The 24,695-nt window shown below is 44.9% G+C and overlaps 1 protein-coding gene and 1 long non-coding RNA gene across 3 annotated transcripts in view; one reads left to right on the plus strand and one right to left on the minus strand.

Annotated features, from left to right (window-relative positions):
- The window catches only part of LOC138503309 (interferon alpha-inducible protein 27-like protein 2A), a 182,857-nt gene that overhangs the window by 60,600 nt on the left and 97,562 nt on the right, over positions 1-24,695 (minus strand). The window lies entirely within an intron of this gene.
- Positions 7,610-24,695, plus strand: part of LOC138503310 (uncharacterized) — a 112,987-nt gene continuing 95,901 nt past the window's right edge. Inside the window, exon 1 of the long non-coding RNA XR_011279613.1 lies at positions 7,610-7,697. This is a non-coding gene — a long non-coding RNA (uncharacterized lncRNA). The remainder of the gene's footprint in view (positions 7,698-24,695) is intronic.

The following is a 24,695-nucleotide window of genomic DNA, read 5'->3' on the forward strand; positions in this document are numbered from 1 at the left end:
GGAAACTTTGGGAAGTCTGTTGGTTTCCACCCCACGATGTACCTTGCCCCTGTGAGCAATTCGAACCCCTCTAAGAATTTCGGCCGCATGAGCAACGGAAATTATTATTCCCTCTCTGGTTCGTGGGTTTATTAGTCAATTGGCCCAGGGACCTTAGGGTATCGTAATCCTCTTTGGCAGTTTTGAGTCCTCTACCGCTTTGCCAAACAAGACATTCATTTCCACCGGCATGTCGATACGAGTAGCCTGGGTCTCGGGTTTGAACCCTGATTGTCTGAGCCAAGCGTGTCTCTTAATGACAGTGCGCTCTGCGATAAGCCGGCCTGCATTATCTGCTGCGTCAAAAGTCGCCTTTGGAATGCACCCGGACACCGATCTACCTGCTGACGCAATTTGGGCTAACTGGCCCTTTAATGGTTCTGGTGCGGAGGCAACGAGGGCAGCTACCTGCTCCCATTGGTGACAATTATAACTTGCCAGCAGAGTGGTGGAATTCACGATTCTTGCCTGGTTAGTGGAAGTGGAGGCCACTTTCCTTCCTAAACCATATTTCCTCTTGCTCTCCTTGTCTGGTGGAGCTTCAGATGATGCTAGAGGTGTTCCCGCTCTTTTCCTGGTGGTGGTAACTACCATTGAGTCGGGCTTCAGCTGACCCCTTATGTACAGTGGGTCAGAAGTGGCGGCCCTGAATAATTTTTCAATTCTGGGGTTGACTGCCCGGCTGAGATTAGGGGTGAGGAGGGAGGGGTCAATTCTGCGTTGGACAGACTTCAAAATTTGTATGGCTTGTGCGATGGACTTCTTGTCCCCCATCCTTTCCTCTGCAAAGTCCCTCTCTTCTTGAGCCCCTTGAGTGTCTATGTGAAAGTGCTCTGCAGCTCTAGCTAAGACCTCATTTAGTAGTGGCTGATTATCCACAGGTGAGTCATTGACTGGTGGATCTTTGGGAATAGGTGAGTCCAGATTATAGGCCCCTGTCTCATCTTCCTCCTCCTCATCCTGCTCCTGATCGTCTCCATAATAAACAACCCCTGCTTGGTCGTCCAGTATCTGTAGGTCTGGATCTTCAGCATACTGATGGTAAGGCTAAATAGAGAGTGGCTCTGAGATTAGGCCCTGAGATGGAGTCTCATAGCAGGGTCTCTTACTGGGAGGCTGAGGGTCTTTGGATCCTGAAGGAGTATAGGTGTTAGGGGTATTCTGATAGCTTTGAAAATAATCAGGGTTTTTTTCATAGAAATTAGCCATGGAGGACATTCTTCTCATCACCCTGTCGATGTCCTCAGAGCTCCATTCCCTGGAACTGGGAATGAGGACCTCTTGCTATTCCCATATCCTGTGGAGTGGGAGGGACAACCTTGGGCCTGTTGACTGGATCAGGGATCTTGGATCTATCTTTATCAGAAGATTTATGCTTGTCCTTCTGGACATGGGCTTTATCGGATGTCTTCTTTTGCTGTTTCCCCTCCTTACCATGAGTAGAGGCATGTTTCCCTGACTCTTTGGACCTTTCTGAATCTTTCGACGCCTGGCGCCAAGATTCGGGGGTGGGTTGGGAAAGTTCAGTAGCTTTAGAGAGCGTGCATCGGGACTTGGAGGCCGACATGGAAAGGGCTGCCGGAGCCGACTTTAGGCGTGCTGCTTGGAGGTAGAGGTCAGCTTCGTCTCCTGACAACCCTACCTCCGTAACCTTGGGGAGCGAGGCACTCTTGGCAATTGTGGATGGTTGCCGTGTGTCGTGAGGCGATCTCGACCTGGAACACCCAGGGCCGAGGCCAGAGGCCTTCCGAGGCCCAAAGTCCGTCGAGTCTCGATGGCTTCTTCGTTGTTCAGACCAGCGTCGATCTTCGATGTCTCGACGTGGAGTTTAAAGAACAGGGAATTTAAGATAAATTTTAAGATTAATTATGACAAAATGGCTGAAAGTCAGGGAACTCCGCAACTATGCTTCCGACAAATATGGCGGAAAAAAACAATCTGAGGGTCCTACACGCGTGAGGGATCATGGGTACAGTGAACGTCACACTAGGGATAGTATTACTGGCACGCCCTAGGTCGATGCCCATTTTCGAGTTTCGAAAAAACAAACTGTAATACTCCGCAGCTTCCACTAGATGTCGGCCTATGCACAGCATGTGATCTAAGCAGATTCCACAAGCCTCAGAAATATATATATATATATATATATATATATATATATATATATATATATATATATATATATATATATATACACATACACACACATTTTATTCTATTTGTTGTGTCCCTTGAATAGGTCCCAATTATGTTACACCTTTATAAACTGGCTCACCACTTGTTTATTTATTTTTTATTTATTTCCTTTATATAGTACCAAGACCCGAAGTTATCAGAGTGCTTGTAAGGGTGTGTAAAACACAGTCAAAAGTAGAAGATAACAGTATACGTCATAGAGGTACAAGTCAGTTAGGCATATTTGTTAAATATCCATGTTTTTAGAAGTTTTATTTTAATAGCAGGAGTGAATGTTTGTTTCTGATGTGATCTGGGAGAGTGTTCCAGAGGGGGTGAGCGGTCACAGTGAAGCTGGACCCCCCTGCTCCCTTACTTTGGAATTTGGGGGCGAGTAGTGAGCGACTTGATGTAGAATGGAGACATTGGGCCTCATTCCGAGATTGGAGGTAGCCATGGTGCTATTAGCACCATAGCTGCCTCCAATACCGGTACCGACTCCGACTTGGTTCAATGGGGACTTACCGGTGTAGTCCGACCTTTGCAGGACCGGTAAGTCCCCATTGAAAAAGGCAATCCCCATTCCCATTGAGCCCTTGTAGGGCTCAATGGGAATGGGGAGGGAGCTAATAACGGTACTGCAATTTGCGGTACCGTTATTTGCTCCCTGGTCCATTTGCAGCTCCCGCTAAGGGCACCTGGTAAAACGAGGCACCCATAGTGGGACCCGCTAAGGGCCTCGTAGTAGGGCGCAAAGGGATTACCGGTGCCCGGTATCCCTTTGCGCCCTACTCGGAATGAGGCCCATTAAGTCACTGGTTTTACAGCAATGCGGGGAGTGAGGTGAGATGGGGCATTCAGGTGGAGACATTAGTTGGCAAGGATAAGTGTTTTAAAGTCAATTTGTGCTTTTATTGGAAGCCAGTGAACTTCCCTTCTTGCTGCTGAGATGTGGTCAGTGAGTTAGAGGTCTAGGGCCGGCCTAAGTGCCATGAGTTGAGGTAGCAGAAGTGCAGGTGAACAGTACATTGCAAAAATCGAGGTTGCTCCCAATGATAGCCCGTGCAGGGGAGAGGCAGTTTGTGAGTGAGATTAATTTCTTACTCAGGAAATGAGCCTGGAGGTGTAGGCTGTGGCGGAGGCCAGTGCATTGATTTGTTGGGACATGTTAAGTTCAGCGTTAAGATCAGTGCTTTAAGTGGGCCGGGGCCTGCCGGGGCCGGGCCCCGGCAGTCTCCAAAAAGTGAGGCTGAGCCGGGGCCCTGCCGGGGCCCCCCAGCCCCACCACGCCATGGCAGGACGCATTATCCCGCCGCGGCCGCAGCCGCAACGAGAGATGCGCCCGCCAGTTAAACGTCAGGCAAGCTGACAGAAGTGCCAGCCAGCCACAGCGTCGCTGTGACTGGCTGGCACTTCCGTCAGTCTCTGTAACTTTCTCTGATGACCCCTCATCTGAGGGGCCATCAGAGGAAGCTACAGTCCCTTAGTTCCCCTCGCCAGGTCACTGACCCTCAGCGACCCGCGGGCTCCATGATCTAATATGTAGATTAGATCACGGAGCCCGCGGGTTCGCAGAGAGTGAAAGACGCCTCGGGGTCAGTGCTCTGAGCAGAGATCACTGAGCCCAAGGCGCCTTTCTCCATTGGCAAGGCTTTATAAAAGATGCCTTCAACTGTGTACGTTTAAGCCATCTTTTATACACGTAGAAATATTTCTATGTTTATAACAGATGGCTTGAATCGTACACAATTCAAAGCAACTTTTATAAAGCTTTGTCGACGGACAAAGCCACCTTGGATTTTGTCCGTCCTCAACGCTTTATAAAAGATGCCTACGTTTCAAGACGTCTTTTATAAACATAGACATATGTTACAAATGTCTATGTTTATAAAAGGCAGCTTGAATAGTACACAAACCATAGTAAGGTAAGCACACAAGTGTGCGTAACTTACTATGGTGTGTGCACTTTCAAGCCACCTTTTATAAACATAGAAATATGTAACATTGCTATGAATATAAAAGAAGGCTTGAAAAATACACAAACCATAGTAGTACGCAAACAAATATATAAATGCTCAAATACATTTATATATTTGTTTGCGCACCTTACTATGATTTGTGCACTTTTAGGCCACGCCCACAATGGAGGCCACGCCTCCAAACGAGGGCCCCCCCTCAATTTCTTACCCCACTTAAAGCACTGGTTAAGATATACACCCAGTGTCTTCACGTGTTTAGAGACCTGAATGGTCGTCCCATCAATGGGAAAGGACGCATAGGATAGGTCCAGGGTGCTTAGCAGGTGGGGGGAACATACAATGAGAAGCTCAGTCTTTTCACCATTCAGACAAAGGTTGTTATCCAGTTCTGTATAACACTGTATGTCTGATTGATGACTTCAACGTCATGGGCGTAGTTCCCTGAGATCGGCAGCAGGACTTGCATGTCATCTGCAAAGTTTGTGTAACTGATCCCTAGAGCGTCATGGTGATCAAAAAGAGGATTGGTGTACGTGTTGTGAAGTGCTGGGGAGATGCAAGAGCCTTGAGGGACGCCACATGGAAAGGGGATGGGATCTGTGGAGTGATCACCTATGAAGACTTTGGAGGTGCGTTCACTCAGGAAGGACTTGATCCACTAAACTGCCTTGTGGGAGAAGTGAAAGTTTGTGAGGAGGTGTTGGCAGAGGACACTGGGGTCTATGAGGTCAAATGTCACTGACAGGTCAAGGGCGAGTAGAATGGCCAGATTGCCCGAATCACGGGTATGGTCGAGTTGGATGTTTAGGTCCAAGAGAGCGGTTTCTGTGCTGTATTTTGGTCTGAACCTGGTTTTGGTTCTCACCTTTATGCTATTGTAGAGGCACTGCAATCTGTAAATGCACTATTGTAAGTAATTTCTGACCGAACCTGACATCCTTGTTCTTCAAATAAATACAAATGCTGCATGCTAGGCCTGGGTGTTAGTCTGATTGCTGCGCTCCACCAAGTCATGTTGGGGGTGTGCTGCAAGGAGCTTTCTTTTTTATTGTTCCCTTTGCAGGTACGGCTAATTTGGAATTCAGGTGTGGTGTACCAGCTAGAGGGGAGAAGGGACAGGTGTGGCAGCTGCATCGCATAAGAGGGTCAGACTAGAACAAAGGCCAGGACTAGAGCAGTGAAGTGTACCAGCAGAGGAAGCCAATGAGGGAAAAGAAAGGGACTGGGCCGGGCCTACTGGGAGGCTGATATTACAGGAGATCCGCCCCCAAAGCTACTCTTTTCCTTGAAATACTGCTGTTTTGAGGGCATGAAGGCAAGTAATGTAGAAGAGGTCCTTCACTGGCCAAAATCTCCCTCTGTCTAACTGCCACACAACATCTTTCATGTCACAGTACATACATCAATGTTCCACACGTTCCAAGCAGTAGCTGAGCTCATGAGTACGAATTACAACACATCCCACTTGGTAAATGGAAACAAAAGAGAAACCAAGTTGTGACAGTTTAATTGTACAGTGCCGCTCTCTAAAGACCCCCACACAGTGCCATCTTCAAGCACCACTGAGGATCTGAAGACCGTGGTGACTTTTACCGCGTTGTCTTTGCCATCTTCTTTCACTGGCCCCCATGTTCGTGGTCACAGAGCTTGATATCGGTTTCTAATAATTTCCTTGTCAAACCAACTTGGGCACCTGAGATTCTGTTATGTTAGTAACATTTGTATAGTGCGACCTACACCAACATAGGCATCATGGCGCTAAAAAGACAGCGTGGTAAAGAGGTAGCAGAAAATAAGGCTAAAACAAAAAGGGTTTTAGAGCACAACGAAAGGACAAATGATCCTGGGTGGCACGAAGAGAAAAAGGAAGAGAATTCCAAAGCTGCGAAGCAGCGGCAGAAAAAGAGCGGCCCCCAATATGGGAGCGCTTAAAAACGAGGCGGGATGTAAGGGAAAAATGTGGCCTGCAAATAGGTCCAGTCTTATAGAAAGCCTGATGGACAATATAGAGAGCACTGGACAATACAAAGAGCCTTGAAATTAACCCTCGTAGGCACAGAGAGCCAATGGAGAGAAGACTGAGCCAGAGAAATAGAAACATAGTGAGACACACCAGTGGCAACTATTACCCCCATATTTTCAAAAATGTGCAAACATGTAAAAGATAAGCCAGTTGAGCAAGGTAGAGTGAATTACATAAGCCTGAAGAACCGATATAATAGAAGACACAAAGCTAGTGAGAAGATAGGGCAAAACCTTATGGAGGATCGTCAGTTTAAAAATTAACTGATACACAGAACTCACCTGGGCCTCCATAGAAAGTGAAGCCAAAGGCTTGACAGCAACATCTTTTACTACTGAAACCGACAGAGGCAAAGGGCCCAAAGAAGGGGGCAAAAAATCAGATGACCAAAGAGCAGAGTCAGGAGTAGAAGCAACTATAAGAACCTCTGTTTTTTCACCATGGAGGCAGAGCCCGTTATTACACATCCAAGTGTGCACTGAGAGCAAACAAGATTGGCACATTCAGCTGTAGAAGAAAGAGAAGGATCAAGACGAACCAAGATCATAGTGTCATCAGCATAGGAATAACACTGAAATCCAAAAGAGTGATTACATTTCACTAAAGGCTAACTGTAATCCATGATATAGTCCTTTTGTTGATCATTTGTATTGCTTTTATACCATTTTCAGAGCTTCAGTTATTTTGGAACTGCTGTGATAGTATTTGGATAGTATTTGGAAATAATTTTACCTAGATTCGATTTGAAGGAAATGTGACTATTTTTATTAATTGTGTGTATTATAGTATATTAGTTGCCCTGTGCTTGAGCCATTCGTATCACCGTCTATTTGCTCATAATCTTTCCTCATTAGTACCCGTGCTTAAGGTGCTTCCTGTATTGAGCACTGTTATACCGTGGTACGTGCTAGAAATACATCTCCCTTGTTTTTGAAGTTCAAGCACGCTTTTTCTTCTGGGTCAGGCGCGTCAGCACTAGCCAGTCAGAAGTGGTATTTAAACCCTACTCGTGCCGTATGCTGCCTGATCATCGTTTTGTTGATAATTCCTATTGCTTTTATACCATTTGCAGAGCTTCAGTTATTTTAGAAGTGCCGTGATAATATGTGGATAGTATTTGGAAATAATTTTACCTAGATTCGATTTGAGAGAAAGGCATTTAAATTGGACTATTAGTATTCATTGTGTGCATTACAGTATATAAGTTGCACTGTGCTTGAGCCATTCATATCACCGTCTATTTGCTCATAATCTTTCCTCATTAGTACCCGTGCTTAAGGTGCTTCCTGTATTGGGCACTGTTATACCGTGGTACGCGCTAGAACTACATCTCCCTTGTTTTTGTAGTTCACGCACGATTTTTCTTCTCGGTCAGGCACGTCAGCGCCGGCATGTCAGGACTAGCCAGTCTGCGCTGGGCTGCGTTTCGTGTGCCATTTTTGGGTACTGGCGCTTCAGCGGAAGTTGCCTTATTACTCAAGGTAAGCGAGACCGTATTGCGCTGCATGATTTAAACATGCATATGTCCTCTTTATTGGAAACAGGGAGGCAGTCAGACAATCGATTGTGGATAAATATCTGCAGTTCACAGGCGATTTAGTAAAGTCAAACACTAAAGAAAGTCCTGGCCTGATGAGGGATTACGCTTCGCAAATGGCTGATGTATATCGTCACGTTAGTGAAACTGATTCACAAGTAAGGAAGGATTTGAAGGAGCTAAACTTTCCAATTTCTGAACTATCTACACTCATTGGGCCTCATTATTATTCCAGTAGTAACCTTGCAGGTAAAAACGGCACAGCACTTTTTTTTCCCAGCGCCCGGCAATAGGGACTTACCGGGGCATTACGGTCCTGGCGGTCTCGGTAATTGCCCATTGCCGGGCGCCAGAAAATATTGCTACCCATCCCCATTCGAGTCCCATCGGAGTCAATGGGAATGGGGAGGACGGCTGCACCTCCGTCAAGGTCTGTGAGCAGGTGCCGTTCCGCCCGCCAGGTCAGACCTGGCAGGCTGAAAGGCACCCGCTCGCAGAACTCCGAGTATGCCGGTCCGGTAGCAACATTGCTGGTAGCTTACCGTTGTTACCAGACCGGCATACTTGTAATGCAGCCCATTGACATATCACAGTCATCTAATATTTTGGAGATGACACAGGAAGACAATCCTCCTATAGTTAGAAACTCAGACACAAACGAGGGGAAGAAGAAAGTTGTAGCACCCATTCTGAGAAACAAGCTCACAGTGAAAATAGCTATTTTCAATACTGGATCATTAGGGAATTCAGCCATTGATATACATGATTATATACTCCATAATGGGGTTGATATCGGCTATTACTGAAACGTGGCTGAAAGATTCGAGTGGCCCAGGTATCTACATGGCCATGCCACTAGGCTTTACATTTTTTTGTCGGAATATGGAGCAAGGAAATGGAGGGGGGGGTGCATCGATAGTTAGGGAAGAGTTAAGTTTCTTCCAATCCTCCTTAAATTGTGAGGGCTTTGAAGTTCTTCATCTTAAAATGAACTCCTCCCCGATATATTGTACTCACCTTATTGTTATCTAGCGGCTGCCAAATGAGATGCCGAATTTCAATGAAAATCCTATGATCACTCTTGCAGGTCTCCATAAACCTAACTCCTCCACCATGATTATGGGAGACTTGAAAAGGCGGAGGGGTAATGAGGCAGTTAAAGAGGCCATTCTTCTTGTACATATGCTAAAAAACATTGAAGTGGATGTACAGAACAGCAAAGCCACACATGTCAAAGGTAACACTTTGGACTGGGTTACATCCAGGAACCTGCAGATGAATTCTATATTGACGGACCTATGTGTTTGGTCGTATCATTCTGTCATTCAGTTTCAGGTTACCCTGCCGGGGAAACAAATCGAGCAGGGCAACCTGGTAAAAAGTGTCACAAGGAGGAATTTAAAGAAAGTGAAGGAGGAAGATCTTGATATTTGTTTATGTAATAGCATGGATAGCACTACAGATTTTGACACTCTGGATATTTTGGCAGTAAGTTACGGCCAAGATCTACTACAGCTGTTAATTAAAGTGGCACCTATGAAAATGAAGAGGGTCAGAGACTGGCAGAATCATTGTAGCTGGTTTTCCCCATACCTTTTAAAGTTAAAACAGAAGAAGAGAACAGCAGACCGTATTTGGGTCAAAAACAGGACTGAGGAAAATTAGGCCATTTGGAAGAACTTGGAAAAGCAGTATAGAGAAAATATAATTGAAGCCAATAAAACATTCTCAATAATGAAATTGAGAATTCCATGGACAACACTCGGAAGCTCTTCAAAGTTTTAAAAAATGTGGGAAAACCCCATCTAAAATCTGATTTTTCATCCTCCAGACAGAAGATTGTGTAAAATTACAACAAGCCTTTGATGGCAAGATCACTGGAGCATGGGCACAGATTGCTTTAGAGCCCACTATAATATCTTACCCGGAAAAAGCTTCAACAACTCCTACTGAGAATTGTTCTTTATTTAAATTTATGTCAATCTCGGTATTAGATATGGACATTTTTTAAAAAAAAGATATGCATTACACCTTGTTGGGGTGATAAAATGAATACCAAAATTGGTCTGGATAATATTGGATCTTTCCCACCCTTCCTGACACGGTTCACAAATGCTACTTTCCACCATCGAACAATTCCAGACAGTGACAAGAAAGTTGTGGTCCCTCCACTGCTAAAAAACAATAGTGAACCAGACAAACAGTGAGTCTGGGACTCGTGCATGAGTGAAAGAAGTGTTGACATTATTTTTGAATACCAAACTATTAAAAAGCAGCAAAAGTGGCCTATTAAGAAACCAAGTGACTGTAAAATTAGGCATGTGCGTTTATGGAAAGTCCAACAACCCGGGGAGGCAACATGGTTAAACGCTAATGCCTACAACTATAACCCAAGCCAAGAGAGTCTAAAACCTAAGCAATATAAGTCCAACAGATATTGCCAAAGACGAAAGAGGAGTAATAGAAGACATCAGGGTTGTGAAGTCTGTTATTCATGTGTGATGAATTATATAAAACAGCTAATACAAACACATTTCCAAAGCCAACAGAGAAGCAGAGCAAATCTGTCTCATGGTCTCAAGAAGGTTATGCAGAGGGAGAGAAGCATAATTTGCAGAGGAATATTAAAGAGCACAAAGGTGAATCTTGGTTCCCTGAAAGGTTGATACAAGTTTAATGCTGCTAACCAAAGAACATTGTGAAGTTCTTGCAAAGTTGTTCAAATTAAAGGTTACCACGGAAGCACGTTCTATTTTTGAAGAGCTGTTCAGGCAGGGGAGTATACCGGGATGGCAAATATCTGAAGTAGTAGGTCTGGCATGGGACTAGATCAGGTAGTAGTTCACAAAGTGCTGAACTGTGGTCCTGATACACAATGTTATATTATTAATGGTGCTGAAGGAAGAATTGTATAATCCTGCTGTGGAGGAGTTACATTTCTTGAAGGCATTCAGTTGTGACAAAAATCATCCTGACAAAGACAATGGGCCTCATTACACGGAAGGCGGTAACCATGGCGCTATTAGCGCCATGGTTGCCGCTGGTATTTTACTGAGTCCGCCATGGTGAATGGCCGAATTACCACCCCATTCCAAGGTGTGCGGGGGCGGTAATTCCCCATTCACCATGGCACTTCCCGATTCCCATTTTTGCCCCCATAGGGCTCAATGGGAATGGAAAAGGTGGTAATTATGGTACCGCAAATTGCGGTACCGTAATTACCTCCAAGGTCCCTTTGGGGGTCCCGTCCTTAACGGCTGGTAAAACCAGCCGTTAAGGTAGGGACCCGCGAAGGGACCTTGTAGTAAGGCGGTAAGAGATTACGGGTACCCTTACCGGTACCGGTAATCCCTAACCGCCATCCGTGTAATGAGGCCCAATGTGTGTTACCTTGTGAATAATAATGGAAGTTACAAAGCACTGTGTTAGAACTTGGTTACCAACCAGGGCTTTCTTATTTTCTTTTGAACTGTGGAACAAGAACCCTTGTTGAATCAAGCAAAGGGGAATTCATCCAGATCATAAGCCAGGACTGTGGTCGCATTGCAGGTTCAATTGTGATGTTGTTTTGTTGTGTTGAACTGCCATGCATTTCCTTATTGATTGGTTGAATGTATTAGTGTGAGGGACAGATATCCTTTGTTAGAGTGTTTAGGCAGGGAAATTCTCAATAGGGTATAGACAGTAAGGAGTTTATCCAACCCTTTTGATTTAATAAAATGGCAAATTGTTTTACAAATCTGTTTGCTTCACATTTCTGACCTCACACAGAAGTGAAAGAGAAAGTGAGAGGAAACAAAAGAGATTAAGAACCCCACCTTGAAAGTATGGAACAGTAATCAAAGGGAAGACCCATACTCCTATGTAAAGATACACTACGATACCCTGGCAGGAGATTATACCAGGGAGAGGAGAAGGATCAAAGCAAGAAACTAACTGTAGATGCAGAAAGGGAAGTGCCTTAACATTTTGATGAATAAAGGAAACAAGAGAAGAAACAAAACAGTGAAACCCTGGCAGGCGAGTAAACCGGGGTAAGAAGTTAAGTGAATAAAAGTTGTGGGATAATGACAAAAGGGGAAGCCATGCCCCTTGAAAGAAGAACAAGAGTAAGCAAGAGAGAGAAAGTAAATATCTCAAAGAACTGTGACACTAAAGGAAACCGAGGGAGACGAAGGATCTCTGTTTCCAAGTGGATCATAAACTGCATCACACTGTGTTACACTCTTGCCAAGAGAGATTTACCCTTCACACCTAGAGCACACTCTACTCTGGGCACAGGGGCTACCATAGCATTCATTGCAAATGTTCCTCTTGATTCCATTTACAAAGCAGCAACCTGGAGTTCTGTACACACCTTTACACAGCACTACTGCCTAAATACACACTCTAGTTTTGATTCTCAGGTGGGACAAGCGGTGCCAAGACATCCCTTTGCTACTGTTCCTTCTCACATCCCACCACCATCTCTGGGTACTGCTCGCTAGTCTATGCACAGCATGTGATTCTAAGCAGATTCACAAGCATCAGAAGACATGCATTACTCACCGTAATAGCATTTCTGATGATTGTATCTGCCTAGATTCACATGCACCCACCCTTCCTCCCCTCGTGAAGTAGAAGGAACATAGACCTCTTACACCTTCTCTCTTCTGTACTCGCTCACGCTGACTATAAGGCTCCCTCACAGCAGAAGAAAACACAACCAGAGGGACCTCGACGTGTGAGGGATTTTGGGTACACTACATGTCACGTTAGGGATAGGGTTACAGTCACGCCCATGTCGATGTCCCCTTTCGATCTTTGAAAGAAAGATGCAATAATCTGATTTCAACTAGATGTCAGATTATATGCACAGCATGTGATTCTAAGAAGATTCACACGCATCAGAAGTGTCAGTTTAGGGTTTTGGACACAGGACGGAGGGTGGTTTATTTGTTGAACATCCTGATACAGACATTCATTGGCTTTGTTGAGGCAGAGGTACTCCTCATAAACCTATGGATAGGTAGGATTTCCCCAACCCCACTTATTATTTGGACAATAAAAGTACTATTTCAAACACAAAACCTGAGACAGTGTCCGACTCTTACTGTTGATCCCTAACATCTCGTTAACAGGAGGTTCTTCAGGTGTAGCTAAGGGTGTCCCAGCTCTTTTACGGGTAGAAGTAACTACCAGAGAATCAGGTTTGAGATGTACTCTGATAAATAGAGGGTCTATATCCGTTGGTTGAATCCACTCCTCAATGCAAGGATCAACAGATTTGGTTAGTGCTGGAGTTGCAAATTATGATGTTAATCTCCTCTTGAAAGATTGCAAATAATGGAATATACTGCCCTATTTGCTTTTTCTCGTTGATAATGTCATCAACAAAATCAGTGTCTTATTCAGACTCATGAGTCTCGATTTTGAAAAGATCTGCTGCCTTTTAAAGATTATTATTATACAAAATGTGATCATAAATGTGTGAAGACGATATAGGGTCATTCATGAGGTCTCGGTATGGATAGTATTTATTTATTACATTTATTACACGCCCAGACCCTGAGGTATCAGAGCAAGGTTACAGACAATTTGTTAAAACAGTTAAGCATATACAGTTTCATTCATAATTATGATTACTAAAGCACAGATTAATTACAGGGAAAGGTAAACAGGCAGATTAAGTAAGTGGTTATGTATACCGGGTATGGTATCTGACCTGTCAGTACTGGTTAAATAACCAGGCTTCTAGCAGTTTTTTTAATCCAGCTAGTGTTTCTTCTTTTTTGATACTGAGCGGGATAGTGTTCCAATGTTTCGGGGCTAAATATTGGAAGCTGCTACCTCCTGCTCTGGTGTTCTTGAAGCGGGGCAATCCTAATAGGAATTGGTTATTGGATCTTAAGGTTCTGATAGTTTCTTTTTTGGCAATGGCTTCGTTCAAATAAATGGGCACTTTGTTGTGGTGGCATTTGAATGTGATGCAGAGTTTTGAAAAGGATTCTAGCTTTGATGGGAAGCCAATGAGCATCTCTTTTGGTCTTAGAGATATGATCAGATCTTTTAATTCCTAGCGCAGCCTGTAATGCCTTGTTTTGGATTAATTGTAATTTGTTGACATCTAGCTCCGTTCATGGGTCGTCCTCTACAAATCCTTCCTCCTCTGCATCAAGTTCAATTATGGGGTACTCATAGGTGTGTGTGGGATCTATTCTAGCTGTTTTAGGTGGAACTTCCTCCTCCTGTACCACATGTTTAAGTTTTATTGGATGTTTGTCCAAAAAGTCCATGAAAGAAGCCATTTTATCTAGTAACATATCCTTCATCCAAGCACCACCACCCGGTGCAGAGGTTCTTGGAGACACCAAGCCATTTGCTGAGGTTACGTGTTCCACCCAAGCCTTTGTACCTTTCAACGAATGTGTCAAAATAGCAGAAGTGGGCGTTGGGTATTTTTGTGAAGCAGTTTGCTTGGTGTCAGCGCACTGTGTGCCAAGCTCACCCAATGCATGTGTTTTATATGTTTGGCATTGTCGCCAGGGGAAGCCACCATAACAGAGCATGATGCCCATTGTTCAGAGCTGGGGACTGCTACTTGTGAATCTTCAATTTCCTTATCAGACGTCTTTTCGGTATCACTAATGAAACCAGGACTGTCCTGTTCATCCTTGGCTTCCTCCACACCAGCGGGGTATTCCATCAATGCCTCAGCCTGCATCACATAGGCCACCCAGCATTTTGATCATCGATCCTTAAGCGTCTTTGGTTTGAAGAGCTTACACACTCAAAAACTAGGAAGGCAATGGTTGTACACGTTTTGTGTAGCCTTACAGAGAAACCTCAGGTTACACATGGGACAACATTTTAAAGGAGTTTTTTGCAACGCTGGTTTAGTTTAATTTAATTTCATGGGTATAGGTGAACCCCCAGACTGCGCCATGCCAATGGATATCTCCTAGAGCTTTGATTTTCAATCCCAGGGTTGCTTCTACACAAGTCTTCCAAGCCTTGTTAGCGGCTCCAACTGACAGCTTTTTGTTCTTACAAGAATCCTTCACTAATTCCCAGAATTTGCAGGGATCATTCTCCTTAACAATTGTGATGAACTCGCTCCATTTTGCCAGCTTCTGTGTGTTTACGCAGCCATTGTCAATTCTCATTTTTAATGTTCTTACAATACTAAGTTCTCTCTTCCAATTTCCAATCACTAAGCCATACAGGTTTTGATTTCAGTGCACTAGATTGATATTATAGGTGTAGCAGTAAATCTTCTAACACCGGTATAAGAATTCCCAAACATATGGGAGACCACATCTGCAATGAAAGTTTCATACTCAAGTCTGCGGTGCCTGGCTGTTGTCATATGCATGTGCATATGGTGAGTTGGGCAGATTAGGAGTTGTGGCATAGCTATTGTCATGGACAAGTACATATGGTGAGACATGATTGATTAGAAATTGAGGAACTTGACAACTCTGATTCAAGTAGTCATTAGCTTGTTTAAGTTTCCCATGTTTCCATTTGATCATATTGGCTTTGATGTTACAGTCAAGACAGCCAATCTGGTCAAATATCCGTGCTGTGTGGATTGATTCACATGCAATGATGAGGGGCAACATGATCACTTTCCTCTCTATGTTGAATTTCTAGCCCCAGGATTTAATGGAACAAACGTGCCTGGATGAAGCAATAGTAGAGGCACCGTTAGAGCTAATTCTAGTATATTTACCTGGCGAGACCCTGTTGCATCAACCATTTATGATTATGCGACTGTTATTTCTAAGGAATCTATGCCACTTCCACCCCTTGCTATTACTACTAGTCTGCTTCATGTGTGCCAGAGCGATGTCTTTCTACTTCATGCCATTCCAAAACAGGCATTCTTTCGAATCTTCCAGAGTAATTTTTGGGATATCCGATTGTAGATCGTATGCCCTTAGTAGCGATGTTGCATTATCGAGGTAGTTTGTACTTCCCGGGGATCATAGATGTTTATGATTAATAATTGTAGGCTACTTTCCAGGCATTTACCTTTAATAAGTCCTGCTAGGATGTATTCTGAATGAGTTTCAATGGGAAGGAGCGTGAATAGGTTAATCACACTGATCAAAAGACTCCACTTGGATCAGGCAGTTTCTCCTTTGGTGGCGATTTATCTTCTATCACAATAAACTTCTTCCGCAGTCCATGTTTCCTGCAGGACCACAACTATACATTCATCTGGCATTTCCCAGATCCCCTCTTCTTGTTGGTAATGTGAATGTCCCCTGGTGTTCCAAAATAACAGGCGCTTCCATGGACTAGGGCCTCAATAAGGTTTTTGGTTGCAGCACTCTGGCCAGTCAGGACCAATCTGTAATATCAGGTTACTGGTGAATGGAAGGGACCGTTCGCTTGTACTGTGTACTCTGCTTTCCTTGGGCATTTACTGACATACGCATTTGCCCAATCGCCTGTTGAAACCTCTGCTCGGAGACTGTCATAGACAGCTCAGATGGTTTTGAATCTGTCAGATAGTTTCTCATTTGTGTGTTCACCAAGCAACAGTCATATCCACGCTCCAAAAAATAAGAGATAGCTCAATACAGTGTTCCGAATATCCCTAGAGGCAAAGTGCACAATTGCTGTGGCTCATTCCACAGTTTCAAGTTGTTCCACTATACAAATGTTATTAGAATCAATCAAGCAAAGGGTGTAGATGGAGTTCATTAGGGCCAGCACACTACTTCGTTTTAAGAGACTCTTGAGCAGTTGTAAATATGCTTTGTATTTTTAGCCCTCCTTCTTGGGTTTAAATCATCCACTTCCAGAGTGTTGGGTAAGTTGGTAGAAAATACCTTATTTGCTTTGCAACAGATGGAATTCGGTTGCAGTGCCCTTAGGTGCTTGATTAGTGCCCAATTATATTGATGATCTTTTCTTGCTTTTAGGGGGAGGCATGCCGTTCTCCCTAAACAAGATGCTGACCCCTTACAGAACGGAAGATTCATCAGTTGTGTCATTACAATCTGTAAACCTGGGACCACTTTATATCATGTTGGTACAATCAGTTGATCCTGAATATGACTGTTTATTTTTATGGGGCCATCCCTTCTTAGCAATGACTATCAGACGAAAGTGAATTGTGGTTCTTCTCCTCTGCTATGCTCATATTTTTGCCCTAGAGCAATGTGTAGAGGTTATGCAATTGACTATTCCCCCTTTCCCTCTTCTTATTTGTCTTTTTCCCAAACTTGTTAAGGGTTTTTTCTTGGAATACATCTCAAGCCCCTAGCTTTAGTCTTTGTGTTCTGTAGTGGTTGATTTTTGGACTTATGATCCGTTTTGGATTTTCCATTGTGACGATCCTTCAGATAGCATCACTTCTCCCCAGGCCTTTCCATGAGGCTAGGGTGGTGAGGCCGCTAACCGATAGTCCTCCTAGTGGAGGTAACATGTGGGAGGATCTCATGGGTTATAACATCACCTAAGCCTTCCGTAAATGTAGCTGAAGAGACTATGTGCTACTGTAGCGGGTCAGCCATTCTCCCGATAACAAAAATTGGGACAAAGAACTCAAGAGCGCTACCGCAAAGCACAAGGACTTTTCAACCAGCTGTTGTAATTTGGGCTGACACTGTGCCGAGGAAAACCTGGCTATTTAAACCAAACATTGAGAAAGGGCAAGGAGAGGGAAATCTGGAAGGAGAGCAACACCCGAAAGGAGCAGTCGACAAGTTGGGAAGCAGACTAGGAGCTGAAAGGTTGAAAATGGGCCTCGTGAACCGGCAGAACGGTTGTGGAGCAGAAAGAGTGAGACGAAAGAAGAAGATGTGGTGCAAAGGATCACACAAGGGTGGTTGGCAATATGGCAGGAGGCCGGCAAAAATCCCTAAGAAAAGTAGTAGTTGGTCGAAGTCGAGAAGTGGAAGACTAGCCAGGAGAAAGAAAGGCTGGTTGGGTGTTAAACCAGTCTGGGAGTCAGAAACGGGACAATTGAAGTCTGCAACAAGGCAGCTGTGTGAAGTTGAAGAAACGAAAAGAGGGACATGTAGAAAGCGTCTTGCAAGTGTCTGGGAGTCGGCACACCTGAAAGTGAGAGACGTTGTGTTGGCGTAACCTGTTGTGGGTAGACAATGCAGTCGAACAACTGCGCAAAGACCACCAGCCGTCATAGGTCGCAAAGTCAAGTGGACCTAAGAGAAGTGGAAGAAAAGCTGAAAAGCGCAAACCTTCGGCCCCTGGTGAAACAGGTAAAGCATTCCTCTGGAGAAGGTAATGAGGAAAATACAAAGTTCGGAAAAGGGGTCGGTGGTATTGAGAAACAAATATATAAATTGAAAGATACTGATAAGAAAATATAAGACTGTAGAGACAGATTCTAATACCTTTGGGAGGTGGCCTTCAACGAATTCAAGACGTCCTTCCTTGAGGTTACCAGCAACCTTGAGTCTTCTTTGAGATGGGGAGACACCGCTTTGTAGTTGTCTTCGAGTCTGCATTGAAACTGCGCAACACCTCTGAGAAGTGGTCTTAGGTGGCATCAGGAAAGTCCCGCCTGGGTTCTGCTGAGACTTACTGGTGCCAGCAGTAAAATTGCCTGCCCAATGGGAACTCCCTAAACCCTGAAGGACACCGACAAACCCAGGCGACAGTCTTTATTTTTTCCAAAGCACCACTCTTCTTTTTCATTTATCCTTTGTTTCCCCATCAACACCGGATTACCACCAAGAGTCAAATTCCCTGCTCAATCAAAAGGCAACAGGGAAACTGGGAGAAAGTGCAGGCAGAACTTGAAAGCGTAGTGATTCATTTTGTGAGACAACTACCGGGACAGCTCCACAAACTGGTTGAGTTGAAGAATCCGAGAGGGTTCGGGAGCATCTACCTCATCCCAGTGGTGCAAGATTAGGAACATTGTGGAAACAGAAAGAAGGAACAAACCTTTGTTGGAGGGAACTGAGACACAATGAAAAAGCCAACGATAAAGTAACCTAAAGAAAAGTTTGAGAAGAGTGGCCTGTCAGATGGGAGAAGGGAGTCCTTCTCCTAGGCTTTTATCGTCTCTGGAAGTGGGAAGAGACATTCTGTGCGTTTTGAACTTCAAAAACGCCTGGAACTTGAGAGACTTATAGCCAGGGGAAGGGAGTCATTCTCCTGGGTTGTGAAGAAACTCTTACTTAGTAGTTTGATTTTGTAGTGGTAAGGATAGGATGGGAGTTGGATGGAACACTTCATTTGAACTACACATACTTCCTAACTGACCCAAGTTTTAGTTTGTTTGAGTTAAGCAAAACACCTCTAGTTAGGGATATGTAGGTTTAATATTGTTTAATAAAAGTCTATAGCCAATACCATACATCCATTTGGTCAGACTCCTCATTCCGAGACCGCCACGCCATTTATTGACTTTTTGTGCATATCAGGTTGGTCACCTCCCTCTATGTTGTTCTCAATGATACAGTGTGTGAGCAACTCAGCATATTTCTAGATTATATGTTGACTTGTCTTTTCTTTTTCTTTATATTTCTGGTAGTTTTTCTAATGTCATGTTATTTGGTCTGGTACTGTGCACTGATGCCACTTACGTGGTCTTTTGGCGCCCTCACGGATCTGAATTTGAAGGAGGACTGGGGGCTTTGTTAGTGGGATTGAGCGAGAAAAGCGCAAGAGCTTTGATGTGCTGTTGGTAGCTTCAGTTCGGAACAACCAGTCACTGTGTGCTGGTTTGTGATATTCAGAGGTTATGTTCTGCATGATGTGCGTTTGTGGTTTGTGTGGTTGGCTTAGTTTCTTGTTTGGCGTTTAGTGGTGTGTATAGGTCATTGTAGTTTGTGATAGTCTTATGTTTTGTTGCGGTAGAGGTATGATGTATCCGGTTCAGTGTTTTAGGGTGAGTAGGCAGAATATTTGAGAGTTGTAAGTGGGTTTGTGGACAGTTGTATCACGTTCTTATGAATTTAATAAATTGGTTACCCTTGAATTATATCCAAATTCAATACATGGTGTGGTCTTATACGTCCTTCAGCGTGGCCAATACCGAGGGGGGCCTCAACTCCCTGTCACATAGCCCGATTGGTTCCTTAATTAGCACCTTCCTGACCCTGTTTTTGTCCCTTTTCATTGTGTCTAACCTATTAGCCTTGTTCTCTGTCCCCTCCATATGCTCAGCCCTTCTGCTAGTTCGTTGTTAGATGAGACAAGCCACGTTGGACAGAAGGGCTTTAATTCCTAGCTGCTTGCAAAGAGTTTTAAAGGCATACTCTAGTAAAAAAATGTATTGTCCCTATGGGTCGGCCATGTTTTTTTAAGGCTAAGTGGGTCGATTTTAGAAAACTTTCCTATGGACCATACTCGAGTTTTCGTCCATTAAACGCACGCGAAAACAAGCACCTGTGAGCCGCCATTTTCTGATAATCCTATCTTTTCCCCGATCGCCCTGGCTGACCTGCTTTTGCGGCACTAAATCAATTCCCCCGCCCCTGAGCCTGACATCAGCAGACTCTTACCGCCCATTTCCCAACGCCAAAGCACGTCTCGTGTCAACATTCGCTGCGCTTCAGCTAATGACGTGTCGCCATGGAAATGGCAGGACGCCTCTCTCCTCAATAAGTATAAACAGACCGTTTCACAACACACAGCAGCCGATTTTCGATTCCATTCCTCTCTCTGTGTTACTTTGAGTATTCTGTGACTCGTTTCAGTGCTCTGGTCAGCTACCTTCGTCGCTTGTAGCCCGTGTAAACACCTGTACCATCTCGGTAAATTATTTTACTCTGTTTACCACACAATGGCTACAATAATGCCCTACATGTACGAGCCCGAGTATACCAAGGAGGAACTACTGGAAAGGGAAGCACGCGAAAACGATGGGGATTCGGATGGCAGTTGGGAGGACGATTCAACAGATGAAGAGCCTGGGCCTAGTCGCATGGACGGCGTCTCCACCTGGTGCACATGCAATCGGTGCGAGCTAATGCCAACCGAGGACGAGAACTGCTGCTGCCGAGAAAACTCGGGATGCCTGGCCTACATTTCGGAAGGCGAGCCACGCCCGCAATGCATCACCGAGCTGCCAGACTTCAGGGCAGCCTGCCTCACACGGGCCGTGTTGAGAATCTTGATGGTGCTTATGCACGAACTTCGAGCAACTGTTCGTCCTCGTAATCCGAGTAACGAGTAAGTATTCTCTGCTTGTCATGCCACTCCTATTTCATGTTCTTCTACTATATCCAAAATTACATTTACATATCATTGTAACGCATGTAAGGCGTTGAATAGTGTGCACTGTCTAGATAGCATTTGTCCGTGTAAAATGCCATTAGTTACAAGAATTGTCATTGACAACAAACGTTTATTAAACTTATCTGGGTCATTTAAAAACAGTTTGTTTCATTCCTTTTCACAGGTGGTACAGGCTGGTGGCCTATCGTTCCTACACATGGTGGCTTCACGGGAGGCTTGGACACCGCGTTCGACGAGTGATACCCGCCTGTGCCGTTCGTGCCATTAGAGACATGTTCCCGAGTGACAGCGGTCAGTACAGGGGATTTTCTCTCGCTGTGCTGCAACCTGACCTGTATAACCTTTAAAGTCTTCTAATTTTTTTTTTTCATGAAAATAAGATTCAAAATAAAACACCACATTTATTTTAACGTTTGTCTCGATTTTTTAAATGAATCACATATATCTATACTATCAATTACCATTGGATTATACAGGCCTTTGGGTCTTGGCCACTATAATACACTGGTTGAAGTGTGGGTCTGTGCTCACAAGAATCTGCGTTATGTGGCATTTGTTATTGATAAGCAACGATATACTATCATTCATATAAAGGCGATATACTGTATATTCATATAAAGGCGGTTCGCACCCGGGGATGAGGGCTGGCATGGGGGGCAGTGACAGGCGCAAACGGCAAAGGTGCCAAACTACATGTACACTTCAAAAGGTGTCCCACGCCAAGGCGCAATCGTTCACATGGCCTACTCAGACCCCGTGTCTCCAGCCAGGCCTCCCCTTGAAGCAGGCCGCCCCCCTGCAATCCACATAAGTGTGTCTCCATTCAGCAGTCTTCCTGTGCCTTATCTGCACGCCCCAGGCCCATCCATCCCACCCCCCTCTATCAAAGGCGGTTCACACCCGGGGATGAGCGCTGGCATGGGGGGCAGTGACAGGCGCAAACGGCCAAGGTGCCAAACTACATGTACACTTCAAAAGGTGTCCCACGCCAAGGGGCCAATCGTTCACATGGCCTACTCAGACCCCGTGTCTCCAGCCAGGCCTCCCCTTGAAGCAGGCCGCCCCCCTGCAATCCACATAAGTGTGTCTCCATTCAGCAGTCTTCCTGTGCCTTATCTGCACGCCCCAGGCCCATCCATCCCACCCCCCTCTATCAAAGGCAGTTCGCACCCGGGGATGAGCGCTGGCATGGGGGGCTGTGACAGGCGCAAACGGCCAAGGTGCCAAACTACATGTACACTTCAAAAGATGTCCCACGCCAAGGGGCCATCGTTCACATGGCCTACTCAGACCCCGTGTCTCCAGCCAGGCCTCCCCTTGAAGCAGGCCGCCCCCCTGCAATCCACATAAGTGTGTCTCCATTCAGCAGTCTTCCTGTGCCTTATCTGCACGCCCCAGACCCATCCATCCCACCCCCCTCTATCAAAGGCGGTTCGCACCCGGGGATGAGCGCTGGCATGGGGGGCTGTGACAGGCGCAAACGGCCAAGGTGCCAAACTACATGTACACTTCAAAAGGTGTCCCACGCCAAGGGGCCAATCGTTCACATGGCCTACTCAGACCCCGTGTCTCCAGCCAGGCCTCCCCTTAAAGCAGGCCGCCCCCCTGCAATCCACCTAAGTGTCTCCATTCAGCAGTCTTCCTGTGCCTTATCTGCACGCCCCATGCCCATCCATCCCACCCCCCTCTATCAAAGGCGGTTCGCACCCGGGGATGAGCGCTGGCATGGGGGGCTGTGACAGGCGCAAACGGCCAAGGTGCCAAACATGTACACTTCAAAAGGTGTCCCATGCCAAGGGGCCATCGTTCACATGGCCTACTCAGACCCCGTGTCTCCAGCCAGGCCTCCCCTTGAAGCAGGCCGCCCCCCTGCAATCCACATAAGTGTGTTTCCATTCAGCAGTCTTCCTGTGCCTTATCTGCACGCCCCAGGCCCCTCCATCCCACCTACCCTCTATCAAAGGCGGTTCGCGCCAGTGGATGCGCGCTGTCAGGGGCGCGAAAGGCCAAGGTGCCAAACTACATGTACACTTCAAAAGGTATCCCATGCCAAGGGGCCATCGGTCACATGGCCTCCTCAGACCCCGTGTCTCCAGCCAGACCTCCCCTTGAAGCAGGCCGCCCCCCTAATACCACGACATACATACGTCAATCATTCACAAACACACCCCTGTTCCAAATACTTTATAAACCACTTGATATGTCTCATGAGAACATCTTTGTGCTTTGCAAGTCAACTCCTGAACGTGTTACCTGGCAACCACCGAGATCTACGCTAATCTAGTCGTCGACGTGCTATCCGTCAACTTCTGTGACCGCTTAGAGCAAACCCATCAGTGTGCTACCTGTGGCCATCCACCTATTCTCCTGCAACATACTGCTCTGCTTGCTGAATCCAACTGTTTGTTGGTCAAGGCAAGGCCATGTATCCTGGTCATATTTCGCAGATTTTTAAATTTCTATCTATTTGCGAGTAGAGTACACAATAGTGCTATGTTCATTGGTCTCATTGCTATTGACTAGAGTTTCCATTGCTATGCTATCAATAGATCTATTTATTTTCATCTGTGTCTATTGTCATCGAATAGCATCCTTCGGGGGTCCAGTCTATAATGTAAGCATGTTTCCTTCTCGTGCAATACAGAACAGCCAAGAGATGAGTCACATGTTCAGATTTTAGTCACATCATTTATACATTTCTGCAATTTATGCAAATACTAAGCTGCACATAATGAACTGGTACAGTTCCTGCGACCAAAACAAACCTTGCATTGATCATTGTATGATTCATTTACTTTTGTATCAAATCTTTATTCTTGAAGATTGTATAATAATGTTGATATTTACTTTTCAGATTTATCAACAATGCCTGCCTGTTCGATTAGCGGTTGCCCTTCGAAGACCCATGCGAAATCTGAAGGAACTACAATGCATGTATTCCCGAAAACTGTTGATCGAATAAGAGAATGGGTCAGACATTGCGGATATCCACTGGATGAGCTGGAAAGTAGAGTCCAACAAGTCTTTGAGAACAAGAGGGGTGATCGATACCGCATCTGCAGCCGGCACTTTTCCTTGGACATGTACACAACTTCTTGGGTAACAAAGAAGAATAAACGGCGAACTACACGGAAATTGCTAGAAAACGCTATTCCCACTCTATTCGTCCACATTCCGCCACCGGTGAGTCAAGTGTCCGGATTTAGCTTTAGGCCTTGCGGTAGTGTGTAGTCGAATGGACTAATAGATATTGTAGGTGTTCTATCCCTTGTAATAATTTCGATATTGATATGAGTGTATAGTTTTTTGAATAATTACATTTATCAATATATTTTTTTTCGATTTCATAACCCACAAACGCAATGTATATATATGGGAACAGGGAACTGTGCTGTATTGAGCATTTTTCAAGTATTCTGTCGGCTTACGTGGCTATTTTTTATATTGGCATTTCACTATCAATCATTGATTGACCTTTACAACTTCTTGACTATCCCTTGAATCTGAAGCAAGAACATTCTACATCCTTGACGTGGTCGCAGTTATCAACCACTTCTAGCGCGTATCAGGTAATCTTACTAGGCTAATCCGCTACATACTTGTGTTATGGATGTCAAGTAATAGTTTTATTCTATCGTGTAATTATTTTACCGAATGTTTGGTTACTGCTTTCCAATTAATATACACCTTAGTTATCGTCCACTGGTGTTTGTTTTCAGTTATAATTAGTGTT

The sequence above is a fragment of the Ambystoma mexicanum genome, chromosome 11, assembly GCF_040938575.1.
Source record: "Ambystoma mexicanum isolate Mex_15411 chromosome 11, UKY_AmexF1_1, whole genome shotgun sequence".
In the NCBI taxonomy this organism is placed as follows: domain Eukaryota; kingdom Metazoa; phylum Chordata; class Amphibia; order Caudata; family Ambystomatidae; genus Ambystoma; species Ambystoma mexicanum.